The sequence below is a fragment of the Coptis chinensis genome, chromosome 2 (assembly GCF_015680905.1).
Source record: "Coptis chinensis isolate HL-2020 chromosome 2, ASM1568090v1, whole genome shotgun sequence".
Lineage (NCBI taxonomy): Eukaryota > Viridiplantae > Streptophyta > Magnoliopsida > Ranunculales > Ranunculaceae > Coptis > Coptis chinensis.
In genome coordinates, this window is record NC_141457.1 from 9,059,334 (window position 1) to 9,074,415 (window position 15,082).

The window sequence follows — 15,082 nt, forward strand, 5'->3', positions numbered from 1 at the left end:
CTTGAAGTATTATACCTTTATGTAATCCCTTTAAAATTTATACAGGATTAACGAATTGTACCCTCATTTTAGGCCACTTAGGTGAATATGATTTCATTGCCAATTGCAGAACTTTGAAGTCACATCTCTTTCATTTGGGTCAACTGCGCCAAGGTAATATCTTTTTCATGCTATTAACGCTCCAGTACCTTTCTTTTAACTTTGCACTTTGTTTATCTTAGCCTTGCACTTTGTTTCTTCATCTCTATTTTTAGACTGTAATAGTTTTACATTGTAGGTTTATTATCTGTTTTTGTTTATTTCATTTAGTTACATCCGATTGTGTAACTTCTTTAGTTATCATACATTGTACCAGGCATTTACTAAGAGGTTCTGTTGACATAAACAAAACAAACATGTTTACAACATTCAGACATTTGCATTCAAAGGCTTTCGGAGGTAGGAAAGGGCACATTCAGATTTCAGCATTCAGAAGCTAAAAAAACCAAACTAGTCCCTAACTCTAAATTTCAGAGGCTAAAAAACCAAACGGCCTCTAACTCTAATTTTCTGACACCCCCATAGATAAATGAGACGGTATTCACAACAACATACCCTTCCAAGTTACTAGAGAATAATATCACAACTACAATTACATTCACATGGCAAACATTTGTGTGGTGCAAATGTGACTTATCTTAGCCCACCCGGTCTCGAAAATAACTGCCTCAAGGACAAGCTCTTAAAGTTGCATCTACTTCGAAAGACTATAGAATTCAGCTGTCATGTATAACAGTTTCCTGAAGTAGTCCTAAGTACAAGGAATTGATGGAGAAAATGTCAATCTCCAAAGCAGGTAACCTAAATGATCAAATTGACTTGGGAATCTAAAGAAATTACATTTTTATTGTGATAACTATTATTTGTCTCAATACTTCAATATTGCACATGGTGCAATATGGTGTACAAACAAACATTCATTATCACCTATATATCATGATATTGATCTAGATTTGAAATTGACATCGATTTATCTTTCGCTACTACTGATGCATCAGCCAGAAAAAATGTACACATTACACTTACTAGGTCAAGGTTTGAGAGCTTGCAATCTCTTAAAAAAAAATAAAAAAATAAAAATCCTTCAAACAAAGTATGCAATGAATCATTAGCTATCAATATACATATATTATTTATTCAAGTGGACTTTAGGCTTTTGAGTCTTTTGCTAGTATATATATATGGGGAAGGATATGGCCACAGGTATTGTAGCCACATTATAGCAACAGTCTATCCTAGCTCTCCATCTATTTTAATCTAATGGTCATGACGAAAAGTGTAATCTCCAGTTTTCACTTAGAAATAAAAGGAGGGTATTTTTGGAAAGCAAAATTTACCAAAGCCCAAAACCCATTTTCTCCCAAAATCAGTTCGACCTTCTTCTCCCCAAAATTTGGTTCGATCTATTTCTCAAAAACCCTTCTTCACTGAAACGTCGACTCCTCTCTCTCCAAAATCAGACGCCTCATGTAGGTAACTGTCAAGCTCCCACCTCTCTCTCTTTAATTTCTATGTCTCATTAAATCGATTAGTTTATTTCGAGTTTGTTAGGTTGATTAAATCGATAGGATTTGTTGGAATTATTTTCAAACGGAGATGAGTTTGGTTGGTTTTTTGTATTTTTTGTAATTGTTGCAACGGTTTGCCTACATTTGTTTAGTTGGTTTTTAATATCGACTGTTTGCTTTCAAACCAACGTTGGATTTTGGAAGTTGGATTTGTGAAAACACTATCTAGAGACCTAATGTCAGTTTTTCAGCATATAGGATTTTGATTGTAATGTTCTAGTTTTCATACGACCCATCTGTAGATATTGTTCATCTTCGAAATTTCAGTTATTTAGGCATAAATTTTGTCAAACCGCTTTGACTGAGGAAGATATTACCTAAAAAGCAAGACAACACAAGGAAACAAGGTCCAAAAAAACTAGTCTTGCAACTGCTTTCCTCACAACTTGCTCTAGATACTAAAATATTTATTGTTATACTAGTTGGTTATATCTATTTTTATATTTGTTTCATATGAAAAATGTATGCGTGTTGGCATTTATGCCAACTCAATTTTTTTTTTCAAATTTAACAAGGCATGTTTATAGAAATGCAAGAGCTGTATTGTTTACAATCTGTATGATCACTGCTACTTGAGCTAGTTATATCTATATTGGCGGTTGCTATTGAACTTGGCTATATAGGGATATGATGTAACTCTAAATCTTTTCCCTGCTATTGCTATGTTCTACTTTTATTTATCTGCTGCTATGCTGCACATTATACTTTGTAAACAACTTTAAAGTAATTCAATGATACAAGTATCAACTCAAAAAGGGCATGAAATTACATCCATGTATTAAACTCTCTTTTGATTTCATATACGCAGGTGGTCCTTGCTGGAAAAGTATAGCTGCAAAGCCTCAAAGCTTCACTTGAAGCCTAGAAGGTTCAAATTTTTCATTGAGGCTTTGGTTAGTTATTGATTCTACTTCCTGTTATTCCATCTTATTGGTAGCTGTTTGCATCAAATTTTCCAATATATTCTACCATTCCTGTAGAAGCACCAACTTTTGAAAGATCACAAAAAGAACACAAGGAAACGACCTTCGCAGAATGAAAATTCTGCTTCTTGATCTCTATCAACTCCGTGTGAGAGTAAACCATCAGGACATGATACTTTCGCTTCGATTAAAACAGTCCTTGTTGATAGCCAAAACATCCAGAAAGTAGCTTCTAGTAAAGGACCTTTACTAAAACATACTGTGAATAATAGCACTAATCGCAGTAGCAGCAAAGGTGACTTGTCGACAGTGAAAACAACACAGCAGCGACGAAAAACAGGTAATACGTATGTTTGTTTAAAGGTTGAAACAATAGCATTATCAATGTTGTAAAGAGCTTTGTAAAGATCATCAATTTTTTAAGTATTACATGCCTAGTGCCCTTGTATTCATATTCCAAAGTGCTCATTCCCCCTTAATGGTAAGAAATGGCATCCTCTTACAAAAACAACAGTCTATATAAATTATAAAGGAGGTTACCTTTGAGGGCATTCCTACCTCCAAATCCTGGTCATTGGGAAATTATATTGCCCACACGGAGACCATTCACACTTTAAGCTTCCATGAGAGCATGGAACATTTTGTAGATTAACGTTTGGTTGGATTTTATAAGTGTTATGTATATTCTTGTAGATGGAAGGACGAATGAGATTGAAGGATTAGCAATTGTTTTTCCACATAGAAAAGGAAAGAATAAGGGAAGAGGCAGAGAAAAGGGCATGCAAGTTGGATCATAAAACTTTACAATTACATGACGTAGTGAGTATTTCATCAATAATTTTGATAGATTGGTAACTGTGAAGACAAAAGTTGATCCCGATGACTTCTTTAGAAATGAACAAAGCATTCAACCTCTTCCATCTTTGGCAGAAGCAAAGAAGTGAATTTGGAATTATATCTAGCTTTTCACATTTCAATGAGAATTATCTGTCTTCTTTTTTTTTTTTTGAGCCAACTCTCTGTAGTATGTAAAAGTGCTCTATATTGTATTGTATTGTTGAAATCTAATGAAAAGTTATCTGTTTTTCGAAGCAACTCTATCAGGGGCGGCCCTGAGTTTTGGGGGGGCCTAGGCGAGTTCCTAAAGTGTGGCCCTTATCGATGAAGGATAACAAAATTTATAAATAAGCCATATTTTTTGCAAACACTTAATAGGCAAAATATACAATGTATTATACATTTTTTTGCAATTTAGATACTTTTTTTTTTTTGCACTACCAGTACATTGTACAATGAATTTTCTTTCAGGTAACGACTATGGGCCAAATTCCAGTCAAGAAATGCTGACATGTCATTTTTGCTTGCTAATGTGGCGTCACGACTGTTTGGTATGCCACAACAGCTAAAAATAACCCATGAGGCATGTGACCCCATTTTTATTCTCCTTCCCCATTTTTCCCAAATTTCATAAATATCTCAAGCTTTTGGCATAGCATTCAAAGTCGAAACAATTAAATTCTTTGCCGAAGAAGAAAAATCATCACTTGAAAACAACAAGTTCCAAACACTTTCTCCTTCAGAAGAAGAAATTATCACTAACAACTAATAAGTTGTAGTACTTAAACCCAATTCCACTCACCAAAACAAACAAATCCCAATTACCCAAACCTAATTTCCTCTCTTTTTATTACAATTTCATCTTTCGAATCTTCTTATCTTCAATTACAAACTTTCCATTCTCCATTCATTCTTCAAAACATCAAATCCACTAATCGCACTGCAGTTTCTCATCTTCAAAAACTTTCATAAATCAAGAAATTGTATAAAGAACTTTTAAATAATAATTCCAACCCCATTTCGACACCCACCAATTTGTTGACCAAGTCTCATTCCAAAAAGTTTGTGTTTTTTTATCACCTAAGAAATTGTTGAATTTGTTTTTGGTTTTGTAGAGAAGAAGTTGTGATTTTTGGTTTTGAGTGTTGGATTTGAATTTTGGTATTTAATTTTTAGTTTTTAGAAAAAAGAAAGAAATAAAAACCAACATCACGTGCTTCTCACATGTATTATTTGTGCCACCTAATTAATGAAATGAACGGACACGCTTGTGTATTCCGTGGCCACATCTGCATTGGATCGACCAAAATTGAGTCATAGTCTCAAAGTGCAATAAACCTAATTGTATAATGTACTGCAGTGCAAAATATATATATATATATATATATAATACCTAATATGTAAAAAAAAAAATGTATAGTACGTTGTACATTTTGCCTATTAAGTGTTTTTGCAAACAAATAGACTTAAAGTATGAAACAATTAATATTTATTAAGTAAACAAAATAATAGTCTTTGATTTGTTACTTGAGAGTTACACGGTTCAAAACAATATGAGAAAGAGGAGTGAGAGCCTGTTAGAGAATTGAGAGAGAAGAATAACCGTCACGGTTTAGGCGTTTAGTAGTTTAATCAAGTCCGCTACTTAGAATAGGATTGAGTCGCGATGATTTTACTTTATTGTGGTTTTTGGGCTTTATTGGCCTTTTATTTGTTGAAGGCTTGCCAAATTTTGAGTCCAAAGTTGGGCCGAAAAAAGAGCAGGCGGGCTTATTATTTGTTAAAGACTTCATATTGGGCCAAATTTAGAGCCGAATTTTTGGACCGAAAAGAACAGTAGATCCCAACTGATTGTCGACTTGGGGGCCCTTATTTTGGGCCAAGTTTCGGGGGGCAACCAGCTGCCTGTGTGGACTGTCCCCAGGGCCGGCCCTGAACTCTATGTAGTCTGTACTCTGTACAAGCTCATTTTAGGCCCAATAACTCTCTGTAATCTAATTTAACTGTAAAATTTTAAAATTGTAATAATGTAAACATCAAGCTAAACATTTTGGCCGACTCCCAAAAAGTATTTTACGGTACGTTAAAGCGCATCGCACTTCTTTTTCTGCCAAATGAATCTTGAACAACAAAAAGAGCAATACAAGTAACACAATCTGCACTAATTTGTCTCTAAATTAATATAGGCAAGAAGTAACAATGACTATTCTGGAGTGATATAAATTAGTGCAACCATAAGACAGTGAACAAAAGAGAATTGAAAAATTCATTGCCTTAAACATGTTTGTGAGCTACAAAATATCCCATAACATGAACCAGTCAACACACAATTACTTTCCAACAATACAAATTCTAAAAACACAAGCTTCAACAGTCACAAAAGAGAAACTAGTGACAAAACGCAAAAATTCAAGCTTCAAACAACTTCACTACTTTAAACAAACAAGTGAACTACAAAAGATCCCATAACACTAACAGTCACAAAATATCCCATAATTAACACTCTGGAAAAGAGAAACACAAGCTCAAACAATTTCAATCTTCTTCGTCATCATGTGTGTCTTCGTTCTCCTTTTCGTCCTAAGTAGGAGTTGGAAAGTTACCTATGTGAGGTGCCTAATTTTGGAGAGAGAGGAGCCGGCGTTTCATTGAAGAAGAAGGAAATTTTTTTTAGAAAAAGATCGTACCAAATTTTGGAGAGAAAATGGGTTTTATCTTGAGTTAAACTTTTATTCCGAAAATACCCTCCTTTTATTTCTAAGTGAAAACTGGAGATTATACTTTTCGTCTTGTCTTGACCGTAGGATTAAAACAGACGAAGAGCTGGGATAGACTGTTGATATAATGTGGCTACAGTGACTCTCTCCCCTATATCAAAGACCATTAATACTGAGTAGTTGAGAATGCTCCAAGTGACCCACATCAGCCCCTCTTTTTTCTCTGGGATTGACACAGCAGATTTTACCTAAAAAAATGAATTCTACGCCCATATTTACGCCCTTTTTTTGCGATTTCAATTGTTCGTAGCCCATAGATAAGTAGATAAAAACCTTTCTTAAATCTTATCTCAATTCTTAAATTTTATCTCCATTCTTAAGCCGTTCTTAAATCTTATCTCCTTCTTTTTCATTTTAGTACCGTGTTTCAAATCAAAGGCTTAACGTGAATCTTCAAGCAATCTTACACGAATTGTGAAGGCAAGAGAAAGGATGGGTAAACATATTATTCATGATAATCTCTCTCTTATTCTCAACAGATAAGAAACAAATTAAGGCGTCACATAGTACTCCAAAAAAATCTGCAAAAGTCAATGGCGAGCTTGCTAAAGGAACAGACTAAAAATCCCTCTTATTGAAAGTAAGTCCATCCAAAACCATTATCGAGAATCATTCAAGGGAGTGAAGAGAAGTCTCTTCATCTATTTGTTCAAACATAGATGTAAATGACGAAGTTTCATGTGCTCATGAACGAACAGGTAAAAGGACATAGATCTCATGGATGAGGGGCCCAAATAGTTCTCAAAGCGTTGGAAGTGAGGATGAAAGAGTTGATGTTGAGGAGAATGGTTTGGATGAAGAGCGAGCCTAAATTTTGAAGAGATGGAATCGAGAATCAAGAAACTTGAAGATGAGCTGAGAGAAATTGCTGCTCTTGAGGTTTCCCTTTATTCTGTGGTTCCAGAGCATGGGAGCTCGGCACATAAGGTTCACACCCCCTGCCGGGCGCCTTTCTAGCGAGCCTCCATTGCTAGAAACACCTCCTCGGCGTGTTTGGTAAAATTCTCAATTATAAAATAGGTTAATGGTAGCTTTTGTTTTATGAAACTACCTAATAACCAACAATCGATACTCTAAATCATTATAGAAACATAAAAAGTTCGGTCGCGGGTACATGGTACCGAGATGATGTAGTGTAAACCCCGGGCGGGTCAAATCTTTGGAATGGTTTTTCAATAATTTTTATGATGTGAGTGGAAGGTGTTTTTTCTGTTTTTTTGTTTACAAATTGATCTTTTGCAAAACGGTCTTCTATCCTTATTTCATTTTCACTTTCCATCTTATTTTCAGGTTGGATCAATCACTGGGGTTTTGAAATATATTGTTTAATTTTATCTTCTGCTAATTTTATTTATACACTAAACTGATTGAAAAGCATTATTGCTTTGGTTTTCAGGTTGTACTCAAAGCGAATGTTTTTTATTTGTGAAAGACGACAAGTTTTGATAGGAAGTGAGTGAATCGGAAGCCTAGAACATAATAAGTGGCACTCCAAAGAGACTGCATGAAGAGGTAAGTCATTCTTCGGCTTCAAAACATGTGATTGAAAATGCGAACCTGTCTCATAGTAATAATCATTCTGGAAAATTGAAACAATTGGCTACTTAATACCACCATCAATTGCCATTTGAATCAGGGCAAGATGGGAGGTCAGCCAAAGTGCCTAGAACTGAATCCCGTGATGTCGATAGGAGGTCACCCATGCATCCAGTTTATCGATCCCAAAGTAGATAACAGAGATTTCAAGGGTGAAACTAGGGACATGTATGCCGAGTCAAGGGTTGAGCCTCAAAGTGGTAAAGGTGTTCAATTTCCTTTTGCAGTTACTGACAGAGTAGTTATCAAGGTATGTTGTTCAGATTTAAGTATGTATGCTTGCTTTGTCTTATAAAAGTTGACCTGTAGCAACTGAAAGAATTGGAAGCAGGGAAACAAGAGGACACCTCTACGCTTTGTGGGACGGGAAGTTGTTGTAACAACACATTGTTTGAATGGATGGTTAGTTATTTTTAGCTTACATGTGTTTTAATTTCTACGGGCTTATATTTGTGTGCAACTGTGCACTCACAAATTCTTAATCACCCATATCTTTGTGTGAAAGTAATGGAGGCAATTATCAGGATGTTACTTGCCGTCACCTACTCACCTTGCTGGGTACTTTCCCTGCTGTTATAAATCTCTTAGAGAATAAAGTTTAGCATCACCTGTATACATAACAATATTCAATCACAAGACTCCTATAGCTACCATCGTTGGTTTAACATTTGGGCAGATTGGCAACAACAAACCCAAAGAAGCCTTAGTTTTGATAGTTAGCTTTAGTTCAGTTTGGGAAATACACGTGAAAGACAACTCCACGTCACAAATGCATAGTTTCATTCCTATCTCAAAAGCGGAGAAACGCATTCAAGAATGCCATTCCTTCATTCATATAAAAATGATTTCGTGCTTTCAAGTATAGGCGTCCTCCATTCTCCTATCTCATCAGTTTCCCATCCAAAGGTGAGTTAATCGTTATTTCAATTTATGTGCATTTACCACACCTATATTGTAAAAAAGCGGAATTGTACCCTTTTGCTTTTGCTCTTGCGAGAGGCTCACGAGAGAAAGAGTACTTTCCCTCGAGGATTCTGACTTTCTTTATAATTCGGAAAGTTTTATATTTTTGTTATTATTCTTTCTTGTGTGCTTCTATGTGTTATATTGTTTGATTTAGTGGATGTCATGAATTGTTGTTACTTTTTAGGCCAAGATTGGTGGGTTGGTATGACGACTTGAATTTTGATTAGTGATATATGGTCATTGTTTTGTTTATGAGTGTCCGAATTAGCATTATGATCTAAGTACTTGCCATTAAACCTTGGATTCAGGAATTGAATAGCATGCCAAAGAATTTAGTGATAAGCCAAATTGAGTTTACGCCATATCGACAATGAAAGCCGCACATGAAACCGATGAAATATATTTACTATATTGAAGAAGTGCAAGTCTGAACAAAATAAGCAATCTTAGCCATCAACGATCCCGAAATGTTTGTCGGATCAAATAACCATGTTTACTACATAAGCCAAGAATTTATAACTCATACCATCACATTTTTTTTAGCGGATAGCTTTAGGTAGTCAAAGTTCTGTCTCTTCTTATTTCTTTCCATTTTTTTTCTCTAATGATTATTTTCTTTGTCGAATGTGTGACCGTGCACTTTAGCTGCGGTGATCTAAATAGACACTATACTATGGGAATCTAAAGATGATGAAAGAAAATATGCAAGAAACCATGTTGCTCTATCAAGGGTCGCTTCTTACCTGTTCCACTATACCATATATCTTAATTACGTGGAGCATAGTATTGAGGTGCCAACTTCGGGTAACCACAATTGATCTATTATTGTTATGTTGCGGATGTAATCATCATTTGTTCGAACCCAGTTCATTGAATATTATGCATTCTGCCTTTGTCCGAATAACACCGAAGAAGGATGAATCCGCACTATCGACCACCGGCCACATACCACAGCACGAAGAAATATGAGGTTGACATATTAGAAATAATTAATAAGAGCGCATAAAAGAGCTCGAGAGAAGCATTTCGCTTCATCAAGTAACAAGCAACATATATATGGGATAAATCATAAGTCACGAGGTGTTGGTTAATATTACTCGGTTGTCAAATTACATAAGGTCATGTGAAGTTCGACACTGTAAGAACCATCCGGCTGTTTAGAAGCTGCATTGAGGAAAAAGGAAGTAGTAAGGCATCTTCGAATTAAATAATTTCATCTCCACATGAAGTAATCACGAAACCCATCCGTTCAACGTGCCTCTTATTTGATTGCAAGAATGAAAATTATGTGCATAAGGATGAAGAACGACAGATGAAACCATAAATATCAACAAACTAACTTATATGAAAAATGGGTAGTAAGGTCCGTCAAATGCAAATTACAACATATACACTATAGATAAATGAGACGGTATTCATAACAACATACCCTTCCAAGTGACTAGAGAATAATATCACAACTACAATTATATTCAGATGGCAAATATTTGTGTGGTGCAAATGTGACTTATCTTAGCACAATCCGGTCTCGAAAATAACTGCCTCAAAGACAAGCTCTTAAAGTTGTATCTACTTCGAAAGACTATAGAATTCAGCTATCATGTATAACAGTTTCCTGAAGTAGTCCTAAGTACAAGGAATTGATGAAGCAAATGTCAATCTCCAAAGCAGGTAACCTGAATGATCATATTGACTTGGAAATCTAACGAAATTACATTTTTGTTGTGATAACTATTATTTGTCTCAATACTTCAATATTGCAAATGGTGCAATATAGTGTACAAACAAACATTCATTGTCACCTATATCATGATATTTATCTAGATTTGAAATTGACATCGATTTCTCTTTCGCTACTGTTGATGCATCAGCCAGAAATAATGTATGCATTACACGTACTATATCATGGTTTGAGAGCTTGCAATCTCTTAAAAAATATATAAAAACATAAACTCTTCAAACAAAGTATGCAATGAATCATTAGCTGTCAATATATATATATATATATATATTATTTATTTAAGTGGACTTTAGGCTTTTGAGTCATTAGCTATCTATGTAGCAAGTCCGGCCATAGGCCGGGCCAAATGGCTAGTATATATATACGAGCAGGAGATGCGACTGAATTTGAGGGCACTTAGAGTTGGAATTCCGGGAAATTCCGAATTATTTATTCAAATATAAAGATTTTGACAGTTATACTACCACCTATACAGACTCTTACTCGGAGTCCACTCATTTTGGGTGTCACTAGATTTTCAGACACGTTCAACGAACGGGGACCGTTTTTATATAATTTTTTAATTTTATTATTATGTATCAAAAATCTTACTTCCAGACTACTATATTGAAACTTGGATTTTATAGATATTTAATTTGTGGTTCTCATAAAACGGAGATCTCATCATTAGTTCATTGCCAAGTTCATAATAAGCCCTTGTTTTGTTCTTGTGATCCTCCCTTTCACAAACTTGATTAGTTGGAACAGAGTTAGACATCTTTTCCATTATTTGGTTATTGCAGCCGGAGAATCTGCTACTTGATTCTAACGGAGCTCTTAAAGTCTCAGATTTTGAACTAAGTGCATTGTCTCAGCAAGTTCGAGTGAGTGTGGTGGCATCTATTTCATTTTTTTTTTTGCTTGTTAGTAAATGTGAAAGTTATGCTTAATAGAAGTTTATACCAAACAATTAATCATCTTTTTGTAGTCTTATTTATTTACTACCGTAGATGCCATGGATGGGTAAGTTTCTTTAGTCAAATATTATTTTAGTCCAATTGCTTAAGATACTTAAGAAACAAAATGGGTTAAGTTGTATATATGCATGTGTTGGGGACTTGGGTGTTATCTTTATCCTAATTTATGTTTTGACTGAATTGAATATTTTATGTTTGATTTGACAGGTTTAGTAGTGGACTTGCATTAGGAGTAATATTTCAGATTATGGATTTGGAAGACAACTGTGTGGCTTTGCAAACACAAAAATGGATAGCAAAGTCCAATGCTGAAGCACATATGCTAGTTTTGGATATTGTTAAGAAATACTAATTGCTCTTTTGTTAGTTTTAAAAAGTTGGTGTTAGTTTTTATGTTTTTGGAGGGCACTTTTTTATGTTTTGAAATGTAATATGTCTTGATACTTTGCAAGTTTGAAAAAAACTTATACCATGGCATATGCTTATATTATTGGATATAGCTTGGTTACTGGTAAAGTATATGGAAAATGGTTTGCTCAGGATCTTTGAAGACGAAACAGATAAAAGAGCACTATTCTTGATCTTTAGGCATTATTTTAGGCCCATATATATTTCTAAATATGTTTTTTTTTTAATTATTGGGAGATGATGTTCGGAATCCTCAAGTATGCGTTGTTTGACCCACTTAACTACTCGTTATAAGATTTATTTTTTCAATGCTTCCTCCAATAAATTTGGATTAATGTTCGTCTATTTTTAGGTTCATTCGTTTCAGGCATGAACTTCAATGAAATCAGAAGACTTATTTTGTAATGCTACAGTTCGAATAGCACATTAACTACAAATATATTTCAAAAACAACATTATTTTGCTACAAATGAAGTAAATAAATGAAATTAATGCATATCTAAAGTTTAAAATAAGCGTTTAACAGAAAAAATACTATGTGACCAACATAATAAAATTTTGGTATTCAAGTACTAATTCTCATGGTTTTCTTTCTTTATTATGGAACTCTCCATGCCCTTCATTCCTTTAATTTTTTCTTCGAGATAATATATTTTATCTTTGTTGTGTTTATCATCAACCAAATAATCTAGCATAATATTTTTGAGGATGTTGAGTTGATTCTGTTTCTCTTCAACTTCTATTCTTTTCTTCATAAGTTCTTTGAAATTGAAGTCTTCAATTTCCATATCACGTTCATTCTTTATAAACTGTATTGCGTGAAAAGTTGCTGAATCCTCTGCTTTTGCAACAGAATATGTGGTGCTTCCATCAATTTCTTTAACTATGATGTCTTCATTGTTAAAGAATAAGTCTTTCGGTACCTTTAATGTTACAGTGCTTTTGAATCGCCTGCTCTCTAAATTTTGTATTGTAGACCGGATCTTGTTGAATGTTAAGTCCTTGTTTCTAGAATTTCCTTTAGCAATTTTTTTTTTACATAAGCTGTAATTTTCATAATACCATTATCTGCAATAGACATAATAAAATGAAGTCAATAAATAATTGTAAATAATGGAGAAGAGGAAGAAAATAGGCTACCTGGTTTTTCGATATGTGTAGTTCAATTGTTTTTTTTTTAGGTTAATAGATTATGTTTTACTAAGTGATTAGAAGTTCACTTTTTGTAGGATTCTAGTTTTGTATATATCTTAAATTTTGATATTTTGGAACAGCGAGCTTCTCCTTTTTTGCAGCCTCCACTCTATTAGGACCCACGATTATAACACGTGTTGGGTTATTTGAAATGTAGATTTTGAATTTTATGGTGTGGGCACGTGCAAAACGTGTGAGGTGTAGTTGTGGCATTTTGAAAGGGCATAACACCAGACACACCACAATAGACGGTCAAACTTGGTAAATGATGGTTAACTAACGATAGGGTTACCTAAAGCTAAGAAATGTAAAAATGTGGGTCAAACGCAAATACCCATATTATTGGGACGACCTAAAGCTAAATCACCTTATTTTAAATTAGATTTTTTTTTTAATTATGTAGAAGCTTTTGGGTTTTAGAAACCTCTAAGTTTACTATTACTGTTGGGCCTATTCCCAAAAAATTTGATACCATATGTTTTAAGCGGGTATTGTATTTCAAATTTTATTCAAATTTGACTTGCTACCTCTTTTTCACACTAAATTGCTCCAACAACACCTCTATCCATGAAAATTCATTCTCTATTTTTTGAAACGTCATGACTCTTTAAGTTTCAGCATTCATGGCGTTCCAAGCTCAAGCTAATGTATCGTTTCCTTCTCCATTCATTCTCAGCTTCTCCATTGAAATTCAAGTTTTAGAGGAAAAAGCCCACACTGAATTCTAAAGCGAAAAAAGAAGACAAAGAGGTATTGGTTTTCACTCATTTTCATTATTACTGCTGTTGAAACTGAAATTGCTATTGATTATAGGTTTTAATTAGTTAACCCATAAACTTGAAAATCATGTTGTGTCCATGGTTTAATTGAGTATCTAACCATTTGATAAAACCATATTTGTAAGGAGTGTTCCTACCAAGAAGAGAGTAAAAATACATAGAAGAGGAAGAAAGTCAGATGTTGAAAACAAAAAAAATATTATAATAGAGTTTTCAAATAAAAGCAAAAATATGTGTGTATTTGGTTAATGAACCGCCTTGAAAAGCCAAAATGTTAGAATAGAGTGTGTATCATGAAGTGTTTCACCACCGATATACCACTCTCATCCCGAAAGTATCATATTATAGACACTCATATACGATATCAAATATTTATCACTTAACTTGGCATGCACTACTAATATCCTCAATATCAGAACTCCTAAAACTATTTGTCATTCATGCAAGCTAAGAAGATGCATCCCTTACAGATTAGTCGAAAACACTTTTATAAATAAGTCAGTGGAGAAGAAAGTATGAACACTAACAACTAAGCTTCGTAGCAAACTTGGTCGGTAAGTAGCAAAATCTTAAATTATAGAATCCAAGTTCCTGACCAGCCACTTCAAACAAACATAAAGTCTCAAAGTCGTATCATACTCTAATTGCAAAGAAAACACATGACATCCAACAACTCATATAGTGGACATATTGGGAAGAATCACTATAAGCTAAACATCATTGTAATAAGCATTGGTTGTTTCAACCGCTTTAACAAATAAGATAAAACTTTTTTTGCATTTTGTTGGTAAAATCCATAACTACAGATCTCTAAGTAATTGGATGAACTTTAAATAGTCCACTTGTTTTCTAAAACACTTGATGAATCAAAAATAAATTGCACCAAAATAATAATGTAATCAGAGTAAAACATCATTCGGGTTCTGGTAGCACGCCATCATGTTCACACGACCATGGTGAATGTCCTATTCATAAGACAAAACGCAAAAAAACAATCATCTTGTGCAATTTTGTTTTTCCTTTTTGTGATTGTTCTCTAATTTTTAGATCACTGTACACATGGATATGTCTACCAAACTATCATCATTAAAAGGCTAGTGGAGTCTAATAATTTTTCAGATTGATATTAAGTACATGACAAAAATTTAGTAAATAATAAAGTTGGGAATCACTAAAGCAAAAGAAAATATGATACCTTCATTGTCCGAGCTTGTTTAGAACTGTTTGATCACTTCTATGTTTTAGAAATAGAGCAGTCGTATATCACTCAAGGGGATCTTTTGGAAAAAAATCAACTA

At 34.1% G+C, this 15,082-nt stretch overlaps 1 long non-coding RNA gene across 1 annotated transcript; it reads left to right on the forward strand.

Annotated features, from left to right (window-relative positions):
- Positions 1–1,380: 1,380 nt before the first annotated feature.
- Positions 1,381–2,702, forward strand: LOC147514732 (uncharacterized). The gene is made up of 3 exons (XR_015213275.1): positions 1,381–1,512; positions 2,416–2,500; positions 2,588–2,702. It is a non-coding gene; the product is annotated as an uncharacterized LOC147514732 (long non-coding RNA).
- Positions 2,703–15,082: the final 12,380 nt, after the last annotated feature.